This window comes from Schistocerca americana, chromosome 9 (genome assembly GCF_021461395.2).
Source record: "Schistocerca americana isolate TAMUIC-IGC-003095 chromosome 9, iqSchAmer2.1, whole genome shotgun sequence".
Taxonomy (NCBI): Eukaryota; Metazoa; Arthropoda; class Insecta; order Orthoptera; family Acrididae; genus Schistocerca; species Schistocerca americana.
In genome coordinates, this window is record NC_060127.1 from 233,288,004 (window position 1) to 233,302,246 (window position 14,243).

Genomic DNA, 14,243 nt, shown 5'->3' on the forward strand with positions numbered 1-14,243 from the left:
TGTTTTTATCCTTTCCAGTGAGACCATTTTTGGATTCCGATGCTTCACTTCAGGTTTACTGTATCCCTTGGACCTTTTTATTGACGATGAAACATAGAAATTACATCGGAATGAAATACAAAGGGCACAATGCCGACTTACATACAAGAAGAATGACTCTTCTTACTGTCTATGTTTTGAACCTTTCCTGGAAACCAGTTTTACTTTCCGATGCTTCACTTCAGGATTACAGTATCCTTTGGACCTTCTTATTGAGGATGAAACACAGATATTGCATCGGAATTAAATACAAAAGGCACAATGCCGACTTAAGAACAAGAAGACTGACTCTTCTTACTGTCTATGTTGTGTACCTCTCCTGTGAGACCAGTTTTAGATTCCTATGCTTCACTTCAGGTTTACTGTATCCCTTGGACCTTCGTTTTCACGATGATACACAGAAATTGCATCGGAATCAAGCACAAAAGGCACAATGCCGACTTAAGAACAATAAGGCTGACACTTCTTACTGTCTGCTTTGAACGTTTCCTGTGAGACCAGTTTTAGATTCCGATGCTGCACGTTAGGTTTACTGTATCCCTTGGAACTTATTAGTGAGAATGAAACACAAAAATTGCATCGGAATTAAATACAAAAGTCTCAATGCCGACCTAAATACAAGAAGACTGACTCATCTTACTGTCTATGATTTGATCCTTTCCTGTGAGACCAGTTTTTAATTCCGATGCTTCATTTCAGGTTAACTGTATCCCTTGGACCTTCTTATTGACGATGTAACACAGAAGTTGCATCGGAAATAAATACAAAGGCACAATTCCGACTTAAGTACAAGAAGACTGACTCTTCTTACTGTCTATGCTTTGCAACTTTCCTGTGTGACCAGTTCTAGATTCCGATGCATCACTTCAGGTTTACTGTATCCCTTGGACCTTCTTATTGACGATGAAACACAGAAATGGCATCGGAATTAAATACAAAAGGGACAATGCCGACTTAAGTACAAGAGGACTGACTCTTCTTACTGTATATGTTTGGAATTTTTCTGTGAGACCAGTATTAGATTGCGGTGCTTCACTTCCGGTTTACTGTACCCCTTGGACCACCTTATTGACGGTGAAACACAGAAATTGCATCGAAATTAAATACTAAAGGCACAATTACGACTTCAGTACAGGATGACTGACTCCTCATACTATCTATGTTTGAACCTTTCCTGTGAGACCAGTTTTAGATTCCGATGCTTCACCTTCGGTTTACTGTATCCCTTGGACCTTCTTGTTGACGATGAAACACAGAAATTGCATCGGAATTAAATACAAAAGGCACAATGCCGTCTTACATGCAAGACGACTGACTCTTCTTACTGTCTATGTTTTGAACCTTTCCTGTAAAACCAGTTTTAGATTCCGATGCTTCACTTCAGGTTTACAGTTTCCCTTGGACCTTCTTATTGATGATGAAAAACAGATATTGCATCGGAATTATATACAAAAGGCACATGACGACTTAAGTACAAGAAGACCGACTCTTCTTACTGTCTATGTTTTGAACCTCTCCTGTGAGACCAGTTTTAGATTCCGATGCTTCACTTCTGGTTTACTGTATCCCTTGGACCTTCGTATTCACGATGAAACACACAAATTGCATCCGAATCAAACACAAAAGGCACAATGCCGACTTAAGTATAATAAGGCTGACACTTATTACTGTCTATGTTTTGAACCTCTTCTGTGAGACCAGTTATAGATTCCGATGCTGCACGTCTGGTTTACTGTATCACTTGGACCTTCTTATCGACGAGGAAACATAGAAATTGCCTCGGAATTATATACAAAAGGCTCAAAGCCGACTTAAGTTTCAAGAAGACTGACTCTTCTTATTCTGTATTCTTTGAACTTTTCGTGTGAGACCAGTTTTAGATTTCTATGCTTCACTTCAGGTTTACTGTGTCCCTTGGACCTTCTTATTGACGAAGAAACACAGAAATCGCATCGGAATTAATTACAAATGACACAATGCAGACTTAAGTACAAGAACTCTGACTCTTCTTACTGTCTATGTTTTGAACCTTTCCTGTGGGACAAGTTTCAGATTCCAATGCTTCACTTTATGTTGAGTATATCCCTTGGACCTTCTTATTGACTATGAAACGCAGAAGTTGCATCGGAAGTAAATACAAAGGCACAATTCCGACTTAATTACAAGAAGACTGACTCTTCTTACTGTCTATGCTTTGAACCTTTCCTGTGTGACCAGTTCTAGATTCCGATGCATCACTTCAGGTTTACTGTATCCCTTGGACCTTCTTATTGACGATGAAACACAGAAATTGCATCGGAATTAAATACAATAGGGACAATGCCGACTTAGGTACAAGAGGACTGACTCTTCTTACTCTCTATTCTTTGAACTTTTCGTGTGAGACCAGTTTTAGATTTCTATGCTTCACTTCAGGTTTACTGTGTCCCTTGAGCCTTCTTATTGACGATGAAACACAGTAATTGTGAGATAATCGCTATTTTTGACTTCATTAAAACAGCAAATACGATTAGTTAATACTTTCAGCCAGAAGGCAAATACTTGTTTACAAATAATGATCAATGTATAATGAGGCGTCGCATGGCGACGGTGGAATTTTCTAAATAATGCAATTCGTCGTCTTTGGGCGGCAATAAAAACAGAAAAATACGGATAGATATACGATCCTTCACTATTTTGATCGCTGGAGAACAAATGAAGCCTTGAGCGCTAAGAAGTCTTGTACTGTTTTTCTCAAGAAAGACGGACGCAGATTTGTGGCAGTCTGATCTAATTTTTTACTAAATGTATAAAAATGTGTGATGTCTAAGTTTGAGTGAAGTGTAAAGAACTGTTATAACTTACCGTGACGACGCACGAGCGACTCAAAGAAGACAATGGCCATATAAAAGAGCGCTCAGTGGACATGATACGGAAATAAAAATCTACAGTCATTGTAGTACTAAGCTTAAGGTACGATATATGTTTTAGTTTATAATAAATATTTGTTCTGGGAATACTGAATCATTTAGCAGTGCTCATTCCTATCATCTCCTCAGTATTATTTTCATTTTAATTATGCATTTTGATAAGATTACAGACACGGAGATCAGCAGTCCAATGTGCGTGTTATATTGATAAAAAGAAATCTGTTTTATCGTCTTTTTGCATCAGCTTTAATATTGAATTTCCCTTTTGTGTGATGTTGCAGTTGTTTTTGCGCCCTTAAGAACTTTCTGGTCCCTTAGGAAATTGTTTTGTCATAACAATAACTTCACAACCGGGTATGATCGTATCTACGATCATGAAGTCATTAGAAAGACGATAATGCGATTTCTTAATCAATAGCACGCTAGTTGTGACTGCCTCAAGCCACGCGAAACTGCAAGTAAAAACTATTCACATCTCATAATGCAATATTTTATGACAATGGTCAATCCACGATTCTTACGCCAATTGTGGTTGATAAAACAGTAAGCTAAATCTCAATTTCCAACTTTCCATTGAATAACAACATCAATTTTATTTTGTAACATCACACTTGGCGCCCGAACAGGGACTTGACCAAAAATTAGTTCAAATTCTTGGAAAATTTCTATGTGCTTGTGTTAATATATGTTCTGTCGTTTCATGTACACATCATCTCTCTGTGAGAATGACAGAAAATACGCTGGTCGATAATGCAGTTTAATTATCGAGAGAAAGGAAAAGAAAAGAGACGCGAATTTGCAGAGACAACATAGCGATAACCAAGCCATCAAAAAGTAAGTCAGAATTTTGCATACGCAGTGTAGTGCTTCAGTAGCAACGTTGCTTTTCCAAGTCGATCCACATCCTTTCTATCTCCTTCCCGCTATAGAAAATCTGCTTTATTTTATCTTTCAAAGTAAAATTATTCGTAGTCTGATAATAGAAATTATTTCTCCCCATTATTAGTATAGCTGTATTACATTTTCAACATGGTGGATAGTGTGTGCAATTTGCAGTGAAGAGCATCTTCATTCATTTGTCTGAAACGTTTAGGTTCCATCTTGTCTTCTCGCCAGATAGAATTTCATTTGTTGCTCACGCGAGAGCGGTGCTCTTAGCGGACTCACCACGTCAGTGACAAACGACGAAAGCCTTGCTTAGCACGTGGTTAACTGACGAAAATGGCAGATAGTAAACAGAGACAGGTGACAACGGGAGACGGGAGTGAAGACGTTAATAGTATCCCATACCCTTTACGATCGCGAACGGTAGGTTCCCGTGTGGAAACTCAACTAACCATGTCTGTAACAGGGGAAAGTGACCCTAAAGTCCAAATTCTTCCCGCTGCAGCTACAAATGACCTCGGTGCGTTAATGGAAATGCTGAAACAACAGTTTGACGCAGTAAATGAGACTATAAAATCACAAAATGGGACTGTTAACGCCCGATTAGATGCTGTAAGCGAATCAGTAAAAACACAAAATGAGACTGTTAACGCCCGATTCGATGCTGTAAGCGAATCAGTAAAAACACAAATTGAGGCTGTTAACGTCCGATTAGATGCTGTAAGCGAATCATTAAAAACACAGCTAGGCACAATCAAAACAGATTTGCATAAAGAAATTACGGCTGAATTAAATACCCATTTGGGTGAGGTGCAAACTAAGATCAGTGATCAAATTCAGAAAATGCAGAAACAAGTGAAAAGTGAAATAGCTGAAGTATCTGGAACATTAAACACAAAAATTCAGGCAGCTACCAAAGAAATAAACTCAGTTAGAAATGCAGTATCTGACATTGAAGGTGTAGTGGAGGATCTGTCGAGGCAGATAGACTCAATCAATATTGAAGAACAGGTTAAGAGCACCGTGAAAGCACACGCGGAGGCATTGTCGGAACACTACGGTGAATGGATAAAGGGTAAAGATATTTTTATCGAAAAGAAGGTCAGGGAGGAGCTTAGGGAGACTGTAAAGGATGTAACTTATGAAATCTTAGCTGCTCCTGGTAAGTCGGGAGACACAGTGGTTTCTGAATTGGGACAGATTCGGAGGACACTTACACGGGATCTTCCCGAGTGGAAGCAGCAAGTAGTGGACGAAGTCAGTATGCTGAGAAACTGGGTAGAAAATCCGCACACGCATACGCAAACTATAGGGAACAACTCTTTAGACGGTGACGAATGTCAGTCAACTCCTTATCGTTCACCGCCTGATTACATGCAAAACGACAGTCATGTTGAGTCCCGAGTAGGGAAAATAAATGATCCGCCCACAATCGTGAGTTTAATGCAAGAGGAAAGTGTGATTAAGCATCGCACTTTTCCTGTTTTTCATCCGCAGAAGCGAGAAATACACCCCATCGTGTTCCTAAAGAATTTTTCCGGCATATTTCCCAGGAGCTGGACAGACAGACAGCGTATTCAGTTCGTCACTGGCTTTATTTCTGGTGATGCAGCATTATGGGGAACGGAAATAGTTGACACGTGTAGGAATTATGAAGAGTTTGAGAAAATGTTCTTGGCAAAATTTTGGAGTAATGGGGTACAGCAGAGATTAAGGAAGGAGGTGTATGGTGCGGAAATTTTCAATGAGAAGCGTGGAAGTCTCCGGCGATACTTCGAGAAGTATCTAGCAAAAATTAAATTCTGGGATTCTCCGATTTCTTCCAAGGACGTAATTATGATTCTCAAAAGCAAACTCCCTGTGTCTATTAGAGAGAAACTAGTAAATGTGTCCGAAGAAGACACGAATGTATTCCTTTCTGTGCTGGATTCCTTAGATTTAATTAGCGAGGATGTGCGCTCCAAGGTTGGCAGCGGCAAATTCTTCCCTGGCAGCCAGCAGAATGCATCGCACGCGGACAACAATGCGCCGAAGGAGAGAGCGAGTTACTGCGACCGCTGTTGCCAACCTGCCAGCCGTTATGAAAACGCAAATGGCAATAACTTTAAATGGAAGCAGAAAACCAATTACAGTAATCAGCAGAGATACCACCCAATTTACAACCACCAGGTACAACATCCGTACGGAAACCCACCCTTTAATTCTGCGCCTGAGCAGTATGGAAATTCTCCACAAATGATTGGTAATTTTTCAAATGGGCCAGTGTACAATCAAAGTTATAGGTCGAAAAATAGCAAGTGGCATGGGCAAGGCGGAGGCCACCCAGCACATCAGAACAACTTTTCACAGAATAGAGGACCGCGGAACAATTTTCAAATGGTACCAAATGCGAACTTTCCTTCACAAGGAAATGGTTCTGCCGGCAACCAAAAGATCGGGCGACAGCTGCCGTCTCAAGTATTTTATTCACAAGTGAATGCACCCAGTGGATTTTACCCCTTTACACCGGCATTTGTACCACATAACCAGCACCAATATGAAACGGAACAAACACTTACGGCCATGAATGACAAACAGATTAAACATCCTGCGGAAAATTAGAGGCAGCGCCTTTCAGCCTCCAAGAGGTCGCTGCGGATTTTGAGTGGGGGCACTAATGAATACTCTGATTCTGAGTATGCTAATGCGATACGGTACGACCATGAGATCGACTTACGAGATGACCTTGCACGTGACAAAGAAGCTCAAGATATTAACAACATTTATGATGAACAGGTCCAGGCTGCGATTAAGATTTCTATTGCCAACATTCCTTTCACAGCAGTTGTTGATACAGGAGCAAACATCAATGTCATGTCACCATGTCTCTTCAGACAGGTGTCTTCTGTTTCAAAAGTTTTATCATTGCCGATTCAGGGCTGCTCCATATCGGGAGCGATTGGTCCATTGAAACAAAGAGTTGGTTTACAGACACAGCTCCAACTGCAGATAGAATCTGTTTTGATTTCTTACCTCTTACGTACTGGAAATTTCCTTGTGTGAACTGTTAATGTAAAGTATTGTGTTGAACAGCGCACTGACTACATGGTAACGGCTACTACATGTAAACTTTAAGTATTAAATGCTATGTATGGAAAAATTGTTTATAGTGATGGACATTGAACTGATATTTCTTCAACAAGCTGAAGCAGGAAATAGGGGTTGCACCAAGAATTTCAATTTAATTTTAAGTTAGTATTAAGAAAAAAAATGTGCTCGAGGGGTGATTGCCCGAAGCTATATAAATATGTAAAGGTGAGAAATGGAGAAGGATGCGTAAATAAGCACTTCTCTCAAGGTACAAGAAGATTTGTAGATTTATGTTAAGTAATAGAAGTACTTGAAGTTCTGTTGTAAAAGCCCAAATTACCTGCCTAAAAAAAAAAAGGTACATGTTCAAACACTCCAGACAGTGGACAGGAGTAGAAGAAATAGCTTGAAGTTCAGTTAAAGCGTGCTGTTAAATGGAAAAACAAGTGGTAACCCGCATGTGTTCACGCAAGAAGACAATAAGCTGTAGTAAACTAAGTTAGGTGAAATACAGTACAAATAGAGGCAAACCATGAAGCATCAATAATGTAGCGTAAGTACTCCACGAGGCCATTAATTGCTATGAAAGTAAACTATCTCCCTGTGATCTGAGCCCAATGTAAAGAGTATATGAGGAATGTTAGCTGACGAATTGATTTCAGTAGAATCAAGGTACTAAATAACCACACAGCAAGCCCCCTGTATCATAAATAAGTCCAAGTAAAGATCTTCAGAAGATTTGTAGTGTAATCTAGCGACCATTCAATACCCTAATTGAAGGCTAATCTAAAGAACAAGCAATTCAGTGATATTTAAACTTAATACTGACTATAACCAGAGTAATACGTCGAAGTAGCAAAGCATGCTGTAATGAAAGAGGTTGAAATTTATATATGTGCCTATGTTTATTATGATAATTTTATTTACACGCAGATTTTATTGCAAAAATGTCTCCTAAGACACTCCTATTATGAAATCCATTTTCCTTGTGCCCGTTCCTTTTGATCCTGTTTCATTAACCCAGACCAAGGGTCGACTTGTAAAAGGCACGTGTGCTTCGGGGCAAAGCAGTGCTTATGAGAAATGAGACACGTAGCGTGATGAACTTCGCTAGCTTTGGTAATGTTTGTTATGGACCGTTTGCGTAAACCCAGTGAACTGTCGGTAATTCCATTCATGCGAAAAATAGTAGACACGCGTTACCCTATTTTTTTAAACAGAGAACGATTGCTGAGTACATGAAGCGAAGAGGGAGACCTATTCTTATCCAGTCTACCCTCAAATATAAAAACAAATTTGGCAAGCACAAAAAAAAGAAAAAAAAATTCTGCGTTGAATGCATACTCGTTAAGTAGTAGACATGCTGCGTGACAGTAGAAAATGATCTTGGGTGCACTAAAGAATAAATGCAACGAGTGTTGCGAAACCTGTAGTTTTCATAATGAGGAGATGAGCCCTTAATAGAAAGGTTGAAAGAATATTTTTAGGTTCACTAGTGAAAGTAAACCTTGAGATATAAAGAGTCCATTCATAAAGCAGTTGTTCACTGGACTTAACAAAAGGAGTGACCATTAATTGTAAATATTAGCTCGTAAGAGATCTTTTGTAAATAGTAGAATATAAGCCTTTCTGTACCAATGGAGGAAACCTGCAAAATTAATTGTTTTGTAAATGAACTCTATCGGCGAAGGAACTAAGCACGAATGCTGTGTGAAGATGCACACTAAAGTGCGACGTGCATAATAAAAATAACTGTTCACTGTATACTAGTGGTAGTGTTGTACTGCAAGTGTAAAAAGAAGTCAAGGTTACGACAACAGGTGCAACGCAAAGTTCAGTGTTGTTCAAGTGCAGCGACAGCTAAAACATTCGTCGTCACTTACCTGTGAGCCTCATGGGAGGCAGTTGACAGAGAAGTATGGAGGCAGCTTCAGTGTCCGGCTCCTCCGATGGAAAACGCGCGCGAGGTGTGTGTATCGATGCACTCGTGTGATACGAAGTTCACAAAAAAAAAAAAAAAAAAAAAAAGGAGCACTCGACGACCAGCAGCTCTGTTACAGCCTGAGCGCGAACGGATACTGAGTGTTGGAGCTCACGCAACACTGTGCAGCCGCTGTGAGTGACTGACGTGTGGGTGACGAAACAATCCAAACTTTAAACTGCTAACCGCCATGACTTCCATCGTACATACTGGAGGAAAGACATTTGTACACTTGTGTGACTACATCTTCATATGTAAATTAAGCGATTTTCTTGAGATGAAGTTAAGATGAGTGAGAAGTAGATTGTTAGATTACTCAGACCTTAAAGCCATTAATACCGGCACTCCTGAACACTGCTAGAATGAATTATAATCCTGTCTCTTGATGGACAAAGAAAATGAATGTGCACTATAGGAAGACTCTAAACTCCAGACCAGTCCCAATCCTTAACAAATGTATCCAATAGGTTATAACTTATACTAATAATTTTCCACTTCTTCTGTTTCATATTGTAAATAAAAACGGGGGAAGCCGCATGAATTCCTGGCACCACAGCGGAAAGGACAGATGTACTGCATGATGAACGCCGTAGACAGCTAACACAGAAAGTGAAAGCATCACGAAGTGTAGTGCTACGTTATTAAACTGTAATTGAACCACAATGAGTCAACAGATGCTCGAACATTGTCCACTCTAGTTTAGTGAAAATAAGCACTCACTGTACTCATGTGTTAGTTGTTAAGCTCAAGAGAAAGTAATTTCTGAATTCTATCCCCTGAAGAGCGAAATGAACGTTCACTTATTGTTATAAGCAAATATGGACCAAACTTAAAAATGCACATAAATGTTAGTCTTGATATTATGGAATGAAGTGACTGATGAACAAAGAACGAAAAACTTTATTTTGAAAAATGATAAATATCTGATGTATGTTTATAAATGTAATTTCAATTTAAGTACATAGTACGCCAGTAACATTATGTAAATGTCACACCAAAAATCACGAATATCTCATGATGACATGAGGATCGAGGTAATCCTTCGGCATTCCCTCTCTCCTCATGGGAGGCAATGAGATATTCGCTATATTTGACTTCATTAAAACAGCAAATACGAGTAGTTAATACTTTCAGCCAGAAGGCAAATTCTTGTTTATAAATAATGATTGATGTATAATGAGGCGTCGCATGGCGACGGTGGAATTTTCTAAATAATGCAATTCGTCGTCTTTGGGCGGCAATAAAAACAGAAAAATACGGATAGATATACGATCCTTCACTATTTTGATCGCTGGAGAACAAATGAAGCCTTGAGCGCTAAGAAGTCTTGTACTGTTTTTCTCAAGTAAGACGGACGCAGATTTGTGGCAGTCTGATCTAATTTTTTACTATATGTATAAAAACGTGTGATGTCTAAGTTTGAGTGAAGTGTAAAGAACTGTTATAACTTACCGTGATGACGCACGAGCGACTCAAAGAAGACAATGGCCATATAAAAGAGCGCTCAGTGGACATGATACGGACATAAAAATCTACAGTCATTGTAGTACTAAGCTTAAGGTACGATATATGTTTTAGTTTATAATAAATATTTGTTCTGGGAATACTGAATCATTTAGCAGTGCTCATTCCTATCATCTCCTCAGTATTATTTTCATTTTAATTATGCATTTTGATAAGATTACAGACACGGAGATCAGCAGTCCAATGTGCGTGTTATATTGATAAAAAGAAAACTGTTTTATCGTCTTTTTGCATCAGCTTTAATAATGAATTTCACTTTTGTGTGATGTTACAGTTGTTTTTGCGCCCTTAAGAACTTTCTGGTCCCTTAGGAAATTGTTTTGTCATAACAATAACTTCACAACCGGGTATGATCGTATCTACGATCATGAAGTCATTAGAAAGACGATAATGCGATTTCTTAATCAATAGCACGCTAGTTGTGACTGCCTCAAGCCACGCGAAACTGCAAGTAAAAACTATTCACATTTCATAATGCAATATTTTATGACAATGGTCAATCCACGATTCTTACGCCAATTGTGGTTGATCAAACAGTAAGCTAAATCTCTATTTCCAACTTTCTATTGAATAACAACATCAATTTTATTTTGTAACATCACACCCTTGAACCTCCTTATTGACCGTTAAACACAGACATTGCATCGAAATTAAATACTAAAGGTACAATGACGACTTCAGTTCAGGATGACTGACTCCTCTTACTGTCTATGTTTGAACCTCTCCTGTGAGACCAGTTTTAGATTCCGATGCTTCACTTTCGGTTTACTGTATCCCTTGGACCTTCTTGTTGACGGTCAAACACAGATATTGCATAGGAACTAAATACAAAAGGCACAATGCCGACTTACATACAAGAAGACTGACTCTTCTTACTGTCTATGTTTGAACCTTTCCTGTGAGACCAGTTTTAGATTCCGATGCTTCACTTCCGGTTTAGTGTATCCCTTGGCCCTTCTTATTGACGATGAAACACAGTAATTGCATTGGAAATAAATACAAACGTCACAATGCCGACGCAAGTACTAGAGGACTGACTCTTCTTACATTCTATGATTTGATCTTTTCCTGGGAGACCAGTTTTAGATTCCGATGCTTCACTTCAGGTTTACTGTATCCCTTGGACCTTCTTATTGACGATGAAACACAGAAATTACACCGGAATTAAATACAAAACGCACAATGACGACTTAAGTACAAGAGGACTGACTCTTCTTACATTCTATGATTTTAACCTATCCTGTGAGACCAGTCTTAGATTCCTATGCTTCACTTCAGGTTTACTGTATCCCTTGGACCTTCTTATTGACGATGAAACACCGAAATTGCATCGGAATTAAATACCAAAGGCACAATGCCGGCTTAAGTAGAAGAAGACTGTCTTTTCTTACAGTCTATGTTTTGTACATTTCCTGTGAGACCAGTTTAAGATTCCGATGCTTCACTTCAGGTTTACCGTATGCCATGGACCTTTTTATTGACGATGAAACACAGAAATTGAATCGGACTTAAATACAAAAGGCACAATGCCGACTTAAGTACAAGCAGACTGACTCCTCTTACTGTCTATGTTTTGAACCTTTCCTGTGAGACCAGTTTTGGATTCCTATTCTTCATGTTTACTGTATCCCTTGGACCTTCCTGTTACGATGAAACACAGAAATTGCATTGGAATTAAATACAAAAGGCACAACGCCGACCTAAGAACAAGAGGACTGACTCTTCTTACATTCTATGATTTGAACCTTTCCTGTGAGGCCAGTTTTAGATTCCGATGCTTCACTTCAGGTTTACTGTGTCCCTTGGACCTTCTTATTGACGCTGAAACACAGAAATTGCATCGGAATTAAATACAAAAGGCACAATGCCGACTTAACTACAAGAAGACTGACTCATCTTACTGTCTATGTTTTGAATCTCTCCTGTGAGACCAGTTTTAGATTCCGATACTTCACTTCAGGTTTACTGTACCCCTTGGACCTTCGTATTCACGATGAAACACAGAGATTGCATCGGAATCAAACACAAAACGCACAATGCCGACTTAAGTACAATAAGGCTAACACTTCTTACTGTCTATGTTTGAACCTTTCCTGTGAGACGACTTTTAGATTCCGATGCTTCACTTCAGGTTTACTGTTTCCCTTGGACCTTCTTATTGACGATGAAACACAGAAATTGCATCGGAATTAAATACAAAATTCACAATAAAGACCTAAATACAATAAGACTGACTCCTCTTACTGTCAATGTTTTGATCCTTTCCTGTGAGACAGTTATTAATTCCGATGCTTCACTTCAGGTTTACTGTATCCCTGGGACCTTCTTATTGACGATGAACCACAGAAGTTGCATCGGAATTAAATACAAATCACAATTCCGACTTAAGTACAAGAAGACTGACTCTTCTTACTGTCTATGCTTTGAACCATTCCTGTGACACCAGTTTCAGATTCCAATGCTTGACTTCAGGTCTACTGTATCCCTTGGACCTTCTTGTTGACGATGAAACACAGAAATTGCATCGGAATTAAATACAGAAGGCACAATGCCGACTTAAGTACAAGAAGACTGACTCTTCTTACTGTCTATGATTTGTACCATTCCTGTGAGAGCAGTTTTAGATTCCGATGCTTCACCTCATGTTTACTGTATCTCTTGGACCTTCTTATTGACGATGAAACACAGAAATTGCATCGGAATTGTATACAAAAACCACAATGCCGACTTAAGTACAAGAGGACTAAATCTTCTTAAATTCTATGATTTGAGCCTTTGCTGTGAGACCAGTTTGAGATATCGATGCTTCACCCCAGCACACTGTAGCCCTTGGACCTTCTTATTGACGTTGAATCACTGAAATTGCATCGGAATTAAATACAAAAGGCACAATGCCCACTTAAGTACAAGAAGACTGACTCTTCTTACTGTCTATGTTTTGTACCTTTCCTGTGAGACCAGTTTTAGATTCCAATGCTTCACTTCAGGTTTACTGTATCCCTTGGACCTTATTATTGACGCTGAAACATAGAAATTGCATCGGAATTAAATACATAAGGCACAATGCCGACATAAGTACAAGAGGACTGAATCTTATTACATTCTATGATTTGAACCATTCCTGTGAGATCAGTATTAGTTTCCGATGCTTCACCTCAGATTTACTGTATCCCATGGACCTTCTTATTGAAGATGAAACACAGAAATTGCATCGGAATTAAATACAAATGGCACAATGCCGACTTAAGTACAAGAAGACTGACTCTTCTTACTGTCTATGTTTTGAACTTTTCCTGTTTGACCAGTTTTTTATTCCGTTGCTTCACTTCAGGTTTACTGTATCCCTTTGATCTTCTTATAGACGTTGAAACACAAAAATTTCATTGGAATTAAATACAAATGGCACAATGCCGACTTAAGTACAAGAGGACTAACTGTTCTTACATTCCAGGATTTGAGACCTTCCTGCGAGACCAGTTTTAGATATCGATGCTTCACCTCAGGATACTGTATCCCTTGGATCTTCTTATTGACGTTGAAACACAGAAATTGCATCGGAATTAAACACAAATGCACAATGCCGACTTAAGTACAAGAAGACTGACTCTTCTTACTGTCTATGCTTTGAACCTTTCCTGTGAGAGCTGTTTTAGATTCTGATGCTTCACTTTAGGTTTACAGTATAACTTGGACCTTGTTATTGGCGTTGTAACACAGATATTGCATCGGAATTAAATACAAAAGGCACAACGCCGTCTTAAGAACAAGAAGACTGACTCATCTTACTGTCTGTGCTTTGAACCTTTCCTGTGAGACCAGTTTTAGATTCCGATGCT